Genomic DNA, 11,389 nt, shown 5'->3' with positions numbered 1-11,389 from the left:
AACTCATTTTGGGTTTTTGGATAAGAGTACATCCCCAAAATTTTAGAAATTTCTGGGTTGCTTTGAGGGGCTAAATTAGAGCTCTAGTATTGGAGGAGGTCCAATCCCCAAGGGGTCGAATTTGGCATGTCAAAACCAAGGAAAACATTTTCTAGGTTTTTCTAGGTTTCTGGAGAAGAGTACATCCCCAAAGTTGTAGAAATTTCTAGGTTGTTTTGAGGGGGTAAATCAGAGCTTGAAGTTAGTTACCAATGCAAATTTGAGGAGACATCACAATTCTCTAGGGAGCATCGAATTCGCAGCAGCTAGGCACTTATGTATTGATCACATGAGGCTTATAGATTTCCTTGTGCAAGCCTAGGAATATTACAATGGAGCGCAAATTATACTGAACCCTTGTAGAAAGCAATATGAACTTATGCATTCATACACAATACAATATCATGGTGTGAAGTGTGTTCAATCCACATAAATTTGAGTTTGATTCAGAAGTAGAGTTTCTAGTATGTGGTGTTATATTCTTTCCACAACTAGCCCACGTAGTTAACCAGGGGGTTAGAGGGGGTGAAGAGTCCCCCTTCGTTGCACCGATTGTGTAGTGGGTGGGTGGGGGGGGGTGGTTCACAGGGGGTTCACAGGGGGTTTGAGGCGTACCCGTAACCCAACTTTATGGGGTCCGGGGCAACGCCCTAGAAAATTTTGGTTTTGGACCTTATGTTAGGTTGGGCGGACCCACCTATGGTTTTATGCATGATTTTGGCACATGTTTTTTGGACAAGATGGTTTTCGGTCCATGGTATTGGATGTTTCGGCATGTATAAATATGTATTTTTTTTTTTCTTTTTTTGAATCAGGCTATTCTATTATATTGCAAAAAGTCAAAAATTACATCAGTATTACAACAGGGCCTTAGCCCTGTAACTCCTGCCAAGATATTGACAGTTTGCCCAAGTTTAGACATATCCAAAATTGAACAGGTACAAAAATTGGATGCGATGACAGACTAACATTACGACACATGACATTGCTTATGGCCGACACATAGAACATATGGATAGCCAACACATAGATTTTGAGATCTGGACTGAAACCGAACACATACAAGATAACAATGAGCGAAAACAGAGAAAAACTTTCCCTTCCCGGCTACTGAGAGCGAACTGTAGGTTGAATTATTCATCGTCGGTGGTATACGGCTCGTCCTCCACCTTGCCCCTGAAGTGCTTGGGGTCATCCGAGTCGGAGAGCTGGATCCTCTGAGCCGGTTCGCTGGGGCCCGCAAGGGCAGCCTGAGAGTCTGGGGAAGAGCTTTCCTTGATAGGGCGTAGCAGATCAATAGTAGGCACCTGCATATCAATTGTGGGTACAATCCCTTGAACCGGAGGAGGGTTTCCCTGCGGTGCTTCCACTTGACCTCTAGAATTACCACAATGCTCAACAGAAACCGATACGATGAATGTGGAATTTGCCAGAGTGCAGGGTATTCTATACCTGACAGTGGGATGCGCTGTGTGTCCGCATTCCATGATTTCTCCATACCCAGGTGCCCTGCCACGGCCTGCTGCTCGACCCTGGGAGCGGTGATGGTCAGAAGTTACCTCAACTGAGGAAGAGGGAGAAATTGCAGACCTCTGAGCAGAAGCTCGACCCCTTGAGCTTCCTCGACGGCTGCTCATTCTCAGACGCTCGCGCTGCATTGCCAAGTTAACCAAAGAGCAGGAATGTCCCTGCGCAATCCCCCACAGAACCAGAGGATGTTCCAACGCTGCCGCCGAGTGCCCATACGCTATGAAAGAATGCGGGAATGTGACAGAGGTTCCGGGCCTTTGTAGCGCCATCTTACCAATTCGCAGGAGAACAATTAAGACTGAAAGGACTGGTATTAACTCTCGCGGAGGATCAACCGCCGACACCCTTATGAAACCATCTGCCAGGTACTGCATGGCTCGTTCGGGCTGACACATGCCCATGTGACGAGCCTCTGGGCTGCTACGCGTGTGAGACACCCGCATCCGGGAATGTATATATATGTATTATAATATTGAAAATAACATAATGAAAAATCAAGCTGGTAGTCCCAGTTTTGGGATCCAAGGGAAAATCTCTATGTATATGTGTTTTATGTGTTATGCTCTCGCATTGTTTATTTTCTGTGTTTTAAAATTCATATGCAAGTAATTTCTGTATGGGGTTAAAACCTACAAGATCAACTTCAATACTACCGTAGCGATTGTGGATTTCACTAAGATCGTCCTTCGATTAATTTCTAACAGGAAGCGCTAGAGAGGCAATATTTAAAAAAATGTCACAAATTAGCGTAGACAAAGTTGCTCATGCAGTGGGCAGTTTGAGTATGTTTCATGAAATGTTCAAGAAGATTGCAAATGTTACCTGTTGGTTGTAGGAACATGTCTCCTTGTAGCAAATTTTGAGTCTGACTTGCTACCTTGACTTGGCTCAAAGTTGTAGAGTATGCCACCAAGGGTTTGACACTTTTTAGTTGCTATAAGAAAATTTTGAACATTTATGTGTCTCGCAATCTAAATTACAATGGCAACCAAGATTATGGGTTGGCTTTGTGGTGAAGCACTTCCATACAAAGCCTTCACTTAATTCTTATATGGAAATGGTCTAATAACATCACTACCAAATGACTAACGTAGTGATTTTGGTGAAATAAGCATCATGGTAATAACTTCACTCTCAGTAACCCAAATATTATAGGTCGATTTTCTAGAGTTACGGTTGTGCATTGCCTATTTTTTTTTATTATACGCACTCCATAGTAACAAGTTTGGATTTAATCTCTGCACCTTATATTGAAATTCTCAAGTCTAAGTATTGTATTTCATACACCATGGTGGATAGCTATAGTAGCATTGTGGGGGGGATAAACACTGTAAGGTCATATTGGAACAATTAATTTTGTAAATGTTATTACATAACATAGAACCTTGCATTGTTGTGGTGGAGTAGAGAGAAATTCAAAGAAATGACAACAATTAACATGTTGATTATTTTCAATAAGTAGAAATGGTGAATGATAAATTGGTTACTGTTTTATTGTGCCAACTTATTGAGTGTTGGGAATTATGTGAAGATTAAATTTTTATTTCATTATATGTTGTTGAACTTTTTCCAAAAATTAAGTTATTGTTGAATTCTTTTGTGAGGGGATAAAGGCTCTATACCATGATTTAAAATTGGTTTAAGATACGTACACATGATAGACCTAGATTTTGATGTTCATAGTAGAACTGGAGGAATGAACAAATTTGTAATAATTGTAAAGTATGGTTATTGCATTGAAAGTTTGGATGATGAGTTTTAGTGGTCATCATGTCTTATAAATATGAATGCAAGTTTTGAAAGGAGTAAAGATGGATAGGAAAGTTGAATCTTATGTTTAATTGTGTGCCAATAAGTCTCTTCTTCCATACTATCATCATATTACTTTGCTCATATTAAAATTAAATTATGAGTTGCATGATTGCCATGCGTAGTCTATTCAAGGAAATAGCTTAATAGAATGAAGTTTATACTTATAAGAGATCTTAAGGGAAGAAATGTTGAACTCTTATGAGGTAACTGGCAAACAAAAATAGATAAAATGACAAGTGCCTTTTCCATAGATCATGGCCAACACAAGGAAAGATCAAAATAAAAGTATATAAATGGAATCTATATAAGTCATAGGAAATAAGTTCATGACATTCTATCAAAAGTATCTGAAATTGATGGTTAATTAATTGGTTTCCATCCTAGAATAGATTCTAAAGGTTTTCTTTAATTGTGTCTATTCATGAAGTTCCCATGAAATATCGTTAAGCTCATGAAAGATGGGTCTTTATAGATGGTATGAGACTATGCATTTTTATTATTTATTTTTATCTTTCAAATTAATACTTTTGTATTGATTGGCGCATCTACATGTAATGATGCAATTCATTTTTGGATATAGTTTTGCCAATGGCTGAACTGTTTAATTCACCCTTAGTGGGAAAAGGCTCCAAATATACACTATTGGAGGGAGATAAACCTTACCAAGTCATTATTCAGATATTCAGTAGCAATATGCATACTTAATCAGATATTCGTATTTTAGGACCTACAGGATTATTTTTGAATAAAGAAATATACCAATAATTATAACTGAGATTTGCAAGAGGCACAAATTATATTTCCAATCTAGACTGAACTGGGGCCAAAGTTGTGAAGTGCATGTACACATGTAATAAAACTCATTGTATACATGTTGAAGAAGACATCATACATTAATAACTCTATGACCCTAATAACTCGATTAATGGGACTGGAACCCAAAAGTACATCTAGTGTAAATACTTAGTGGGAGTGTAAAAGAAGCTCATAGTGCTTCTCAATTAATAGCAGAAAGACAATATTAAATACAAGCCCCAAGGCACATTCTCAAGTTCACCCAAATTCCAACATGTCAAATATTGTAACTCAAATTATGCAACCTCAAACTCCACAACCTTGATGTGCATATCAATCCAAATATAGATGGGTTTCTCACAAATAGGGACCTTTCAAAATCTGTAGCAATAAAAAGATGCTTCCAATAGAATGATTGTAGATATTACGAAGGCACTTCTTATGGAAATTGGTAAGTTTGAAATGATATGTATGCTTCTACTATATATAAACAAAGCATACATGCTTTATGAGAATATAAATTACAAACATATTAGATATGGTGGTATTGGATGCTTCAACCATATTAGATGGCTACATGGTACTGGTAATCAAGATTGTTGTGTACAAAGATAATTGGTTTAGATAAAATGACATATATCAATATATTCAAATTAATTTACAATTGTACAATCTAAGATGCATAATTTGTACCACTATTTCCTATCAAGCAATATGGGACAAGTCTACCTGTCAGATTGCATTGACAGTGTTGTCTGGTTTTGAATATGACACCATAACCATGATTTCATAAACTATTTATTTTAAGGAATTTGATAATTGATGTGGTTTCCAAGAAATGAATTAGATTCTACTTGGTCATGATCTAGTGTTAAGTTGGGTTATCAACATGTTAATGACCTAGGTTCACACCATGGTACACATAGTACCCTGGAAATTAAGAGATTGGGGAGTGTGAGAACATTGTAACCTTCATTTATGACTCAAGTATAGGAGGTGCATGCACTTGTATACTAATTGTTTGATTGGTGTTGGATATACACTGAATTATTCATGGCCAATGAGGTGTTGTGAGTAGTGGTAAAATTAGCAAACATGAAATCATATGGCATAACTAGATTATGTGTGGTGTACTTTTGAGTACCAAACAATTATTTTCTTGGCTAAAGACAAGGTTAAGGTTGTTATTAAACATCAAATATAACATTTAAGTCCATATTAGACTAACTACCATAGTCAATAGCCTGCTTTCTGATTATGCAAATATCATGATTCTAGTGTTAGTACAACCTTGTCTAGTGACAGATTCAATCCCAGAACCCATATTTGTTGGTATTATAAAGTTGTACTATACATGATTACCTCTATGTTATCATTTTCTCTCATTATTGAAACTTTCCTGCAAGCACAAAATATATGCACATGATTAGCTCAATAAAAGCACTGAAGTACTTTGACATGAACTTATTCAGTTATGCTTTGGTTGCAGAAGTTTAACAATTCCATTAATTCTTCATTCTCCAATTGACAAACCGAGCATGGTTTGGTTGGACTTTCCTAAAGGTAGAGTGAATAAATAAATAAATAAATTAGCATTGACTTGATGTTATGTTAAAAAAACTAACATTGTTTTAAAAACATGTGGATAATGTATGTGTCGTGCATGTGATGCTATGGAAAATTGGTATTGTGTACATGTAATACATGTGGTACTGTGTACATGTGGTACATATGGTACTAGTATGGATGCATGTAGTGCATGGTCTTGGATGACGTGTATAAATTTATGTGTGTGATGCACACTATGTGTATGTGCATATGGTTGAGGAGAAGGCACTGGGTGGTTGTCTAGTGTGGCAACGATCCAGAGTGCATATAGAATAAAGACATAAGTAGAAATTAACGAGTGATTAAAGGATAAGTATCAATATTTTATTTCAGTTTAGTATGCATGTGATTTATGATCTTGGTCTATGATGATTACATGTGATCTATAATTGGGTTTATGATGGCTACATGTGATTTATGATTTTGATGGTTATGTTTTGAGCTAACATGAGGTGATATTTTATACATGTTGATTAGTCAAATGTGTTAGTTTGACTTGTTGTGACTAATGCAGGGAGACTGCAGGAAACAAGTGTTCGAAAAGAACACAAATGCATTTGAAGAACATGCATTTCTTCCTATACAATGAAAATGAGGAAATATAGTAAAATGGCCGCCAACATTAACCCGTAGTTACTCAAATAGTAGTAATGTTAATCAAGTTATGACATTAACTATGGTAAACAAAATTGAGTTCTTTTTTAAGGCATCTAAAGTCTCTCACAAAATTTATTGTAACAAATGTAGCAAGTAGCAATTGAAGGAGATTCTTGGTATAAATCCATTGTAACCTATAGATAGAAAGGTCCTGTTCAGGTGGCAAGGCCATGGGAACCTTTAATTTCATAAATAACTACCTGAGAATGAGGAAACAAATTGTAATATGTAGTAATACACCGAGGACAGTCTAAATTTAAGGGGGTGAGTATGTAACACCCCTCTGTTGTATGTAACACTCTGTTGCTATCATGCCAGACCTAAGCTAAGACCGAGTTGTAATAGAAAAGCTAGGTTTGAGGTGTAAAAATGAGAGTAAATATTTTATTACCAAATAAATAAAGATAATGTAAAACGCTTGGAAAATGAGACACCAAGAGATGAGATTCTTGCCAAATGAAATCCCATTGGTGAATGGGAATGGATAATTCTTTCATGATAAGACTTCTAGATTAAATTCTAGATAAGCTTAATGGAATGGGAGATAAATATCCATTAAGTTTCTTAGCTGGAGAAAGATGTTAAGTTTAAGAAAAACATAAAAGCCTTGCAGGAGAGAAAGGCAATCTTTTATGGGAAAATACATAAAATCCTTGTAGGAGAGAAAGGCAAGATTTTATGGGAAAAGCCTTGCGGGAGAGAAAGGTGAGATTTTCTAGGAAAAGCCTAGGAAAATGGATAAAAAGATCCACAAAAGAGGGACACCACTAAAGGAAACCATATCATAAAAGACGACATTAAATACCCATTAAAGGGATCAACAAGGGAAAGTTGATCCATGGGAAAGAACTCTCGGCTTGGGGGTGAACTGGAGGAAGTTAGTTCTAGGTTGGGTAGCGATGCTCGACTTTCCAAGTGACATTCTTCCAGCTGATCTAGTTTGATTCAATTGCATGGGATGTTCTATATGTTGGCTCCTTACTCTTTATGTTGTCAAATATTTAAACATATGGGTATAATTATAGGTGTTATTCGTGTTAATAAGATGATTGAATACTTACGCATGTGATAACTACTGAATATAAATTTAATCAAAGTTAAATTTAGTGATTGGAACATAGTAGGTGGTTGTTAGTATTGTGTCAAGGAGGTATGTGACATAGCTCCAGTATTGTTGGAGGCCCTATGGTGTATGTTACCATAAATTGTACATGTTGCAATTTCTACTGAAATTTATGAATGATTATTTTGGTTGTTATAGTTATGCCAGTAGTAGTTTAATTAATTGTAACTGTAAGATGTGTTTATATTATAAGTTTATATAGTTGAATGTAAGTTCCATTTAATAAAAATTCTTATAACGTAAACATCGACACAATTTCATTTATTTATATCTGGAGTTTGCATAACTGTCTATTTATTCTTATTCTTTGTCGAGAGATTATATCATTCACATAACAACTAGTTCCATCTAGAACTATTTTTCACACTTATATACCTTAACTGAATTTTATTTGATTATGAATTCACCTATCGCTATCTTACTTCTACCTTCCATGTTTTACATAAACACATGTTCTCAATAGAGGTGTTGAACATGGTTGTTAGCCATAAGTTGGTCTTTAGCTAGCAAGTTCGTATTGATATTACTCTTAGTTAATTTCCTTATGCATTATACTTTTTGTATTGGCCTGCAGGTGTATTACTTAGAGAAAATTTTAAGAAAGAAAATTTGTCTTAAAGTTTAGAAACCATGGCAAATATTATTAGTCCCCAAATTGTAAATTATAAAATATTTGTTGATATCTTTGTAAAAGCATGCAAATTTATAATAGTTTTATATATCTTTATACAATTTTGGCAATGTTTCAAGTAAAAGTATTTTATGCTATAAAATTTTGGTGAATCATCTTTAGAAAAAAATGGAAATTGGAGAATCTTTTTTCTTTTTGAAAAACCATGGAAAATTAATCCACTTGCGAATATTAACCCCTAAAATTTTCCATGGTATTACTGGAATTGGTTTATATTCCCTTAATTCGATCTTCTAGATCTCGACTCTTTCTCCAATGATATTTTATCTTTTGTAATGAAACTAAAGGATATAATTTGTTTGATTGAAGCCTTGTATACTAGAAAGATATTCTTTCACCCATGTCTCCTACTACTGAATACATGAGTACTTCTAGTTCTCATATAAGCACAACACACTTATTTATTTTTTTGTTTATTCTATGGTTTATGGTTAGATTATAAACATGCAACCATCGAAGAATCTTAATCATAACACACACATATATATACTATACATAACCACTCATTAACATAAACCCTTATTAATTTTCCTTAAGTTTTTCAAACAATCTCAGTCAAATCTAAGCATATAATTTTCAAGTCCAACTTCTATACATAGGGTATACTCTGCTTATGTAACCCAATAACCACCAGAATTATTTTAATCACAATTTCTAAAATCTACTGCAACATTTTCTATGCTTGAATTAAAGTTTAGAATTCGAGTAAATTGCATCTATGTTTCAATACGAGCGAAACTCATGTAGACAAAGCTAGAATTAAGCAAGAATTAATCTCATAGTTCTAAGAGTTCAATTATACCTTCATATCAAATAACTGTAATAACAAACTAAAATTTTAAATGCTCATAGGGCAAGATAACCTTCACATCTGTAACAGTAATAAAAAAAATGAAATATTAAATTCTCATCTACTGGAATTCTGACCATGATCAACTGGATCCACCTGGAAAGAACAAATTGCCACCCAACCATCAACCATATCCTCTGGTTCTCCCCCAAGATGAGATATGCATTTTTTTTCCAAAATCAACAACCTCTTATGATTCTTGGTCAAGGTATTTTATCCTTGCTTTCCTTGTAGACTTTCCTTAGTGGCGTCTTTCTTTTCTGGCTTCTGCTCAATCCCGTAGCCTAGGATTTTCTTAATTTTTTTTGCAAAAGTATAATGTTTTCATTTAAAGCCGACCTTTTCCCCTGCAGTTATTAATTCACCCATTCCTAATGTTTTTTCCCCCACACTAGGTGATTTATTATTTTTTTCTCTCTCGATCTAATCTATCACATAAATTCACTCCTGGGGTTTTTAGGAGTAGATTGGGAAAGTTTTATTTCCATCCTATCCATCCACATTGGATTCCAAATTGGAATATTGATCTCATTAATTCACAGGTTCTTTTCCAAGTTAATCCTCCAATGTGCTATATTTAATATTATTCAAATATATTAAATACATCATCATAGTTATTTCAAAGAGTCAATTATGGCTTCCTTTCCATTACTACAAATAGTCTTGACTACTAAAAGAATATTTACATGAACATTAAGGGGTATTACATCTCCCCCCTCTAAAAAAAATAGAACATCATCCTTAGTGTTTATTCCTCTACCACTTCATTTTCGAACAATGCAGGATACATTTCTTTCATGATATCCTCACATTCCCAAGTGGATTCCTCGAGTGTAAAGTGCCTCCACTGCACTTTAACTCAAGTAACGACTCAATTCCAAAGCATGGTCTCTTTTTTATCTAAGATACAGAGTGGCTCTAGTAGAAAGTCTCCTTTGGGTCCCACCTGTGTCAAATTATAGTCAACCACATGAGAAGGATCACGACAATATTTTTTTTTAAATGATACATGAAATGCATTATTAACTTTAATATGATTCGGTAGATGCAACTGATATCCCACTGAACCAACTTAGTCCAAAATTTCAAATGGCATGTAGAATCATGGTGCTAATTTCACACAGCTGCCAACAATGAGAGTACTTTTTCGAGGTTTAACACTCAGATATACATGATCTCTAATTTTGAAATCTTTGTGTGTTCTATTTTTTTCTGCATAACTCTTTTGTCAGTTTTGAGTTGTCTTAATATTCTGTTGAATTCTTTGTATTGTCTACTCCATTTCCTGCAATGCATCCGACCCAAGAATCAACATATCCTTTGGTTGGCTCCAACTAAGTAGTGTATGGCATTTTCTTCCATACAAAGCTTCAAAAGAGCTCATTTATATATATATATATATATATATATATATATATATATATATATATATATATATATATATAGATGTTGTTATAAGAAAACTCAGCTAAATGCAAAAAATATTCCCACTTTGTGGGTTTGTCCATTACATACATTCTGAGCATGTCCTCCAAAATTTGATTTGTTCTTTCAGTTTGTCCATTTGTTTGAGGATGGCATGTGGTACTGAAGTTCAACTTGGTCCGCGTACCCACGAACAAGGCCTTCCATAAGTTTGAGGTGAATTTAGCATCTTTGTCTGACACTATCATTTTTGGTATGCCATGTAGTATGAAAATTTCTTTCATGAAAACGTTGGCAACTTTTGCAGTGCCAAATGTAGATTGTACTGGTATAAAGTGTGCCTCTTTAGTCAATGTGTCTATCACTACAATAATGAATTCATTTTGATACTTGGTCCTTGGTAACCTGGTTATAAAATCCATTAAGATCACTTCCAAATTCCACTCTGGAATGGGTAATGGATTTTGTAATCCTGTTGAATGTTGGTGCTCCACTTTTACTTGTTGACACTCTAAGAATTCTTCTAAATAATCTACTACATCCTTCTTCATATCTGGTCAAATTTGTTTTCTTAATATCTTACCTTTTTATGGTATCCTGGGTGACCAATGTATGGTCTCTTGTGATATTCATCGAGTATCATCTGTTTCAACACAAGCACATTAGAAATATATACTATCTTGGTAAATGAGTAATCCTTCCAGTTTTATAGCATACCCTAGAATTTATTTCTATTACATTTTTAGCTGCATTTTCTGGTACTGAGGATCTTGTTGTAAAGCGTGTTTCGCATGTTATTTAAAATTTGTTTTCATGCTGCTTCCAGTGCTTTTTATCAAGGAATGAACATGTCTAGTGC

This window comes from Pinus tabuliformis, chromosome 5_2, assembly GCF_031772625.1.
Source record: "Pinus tabuliformis cultivar Carrire ecotype Pingquan chromosome 5_2, CPIR1, whole genome shotgun sequence".
NCBI classification, from domain to species: Eukaryota; Viridiplantae; Streptophyta; class Pinopsida; order Pinales; family Pinaceae; genus Pinus; species Pinus tabuliformis.
Note: the sequence above shows the minus strand (reverse complement) of the source record.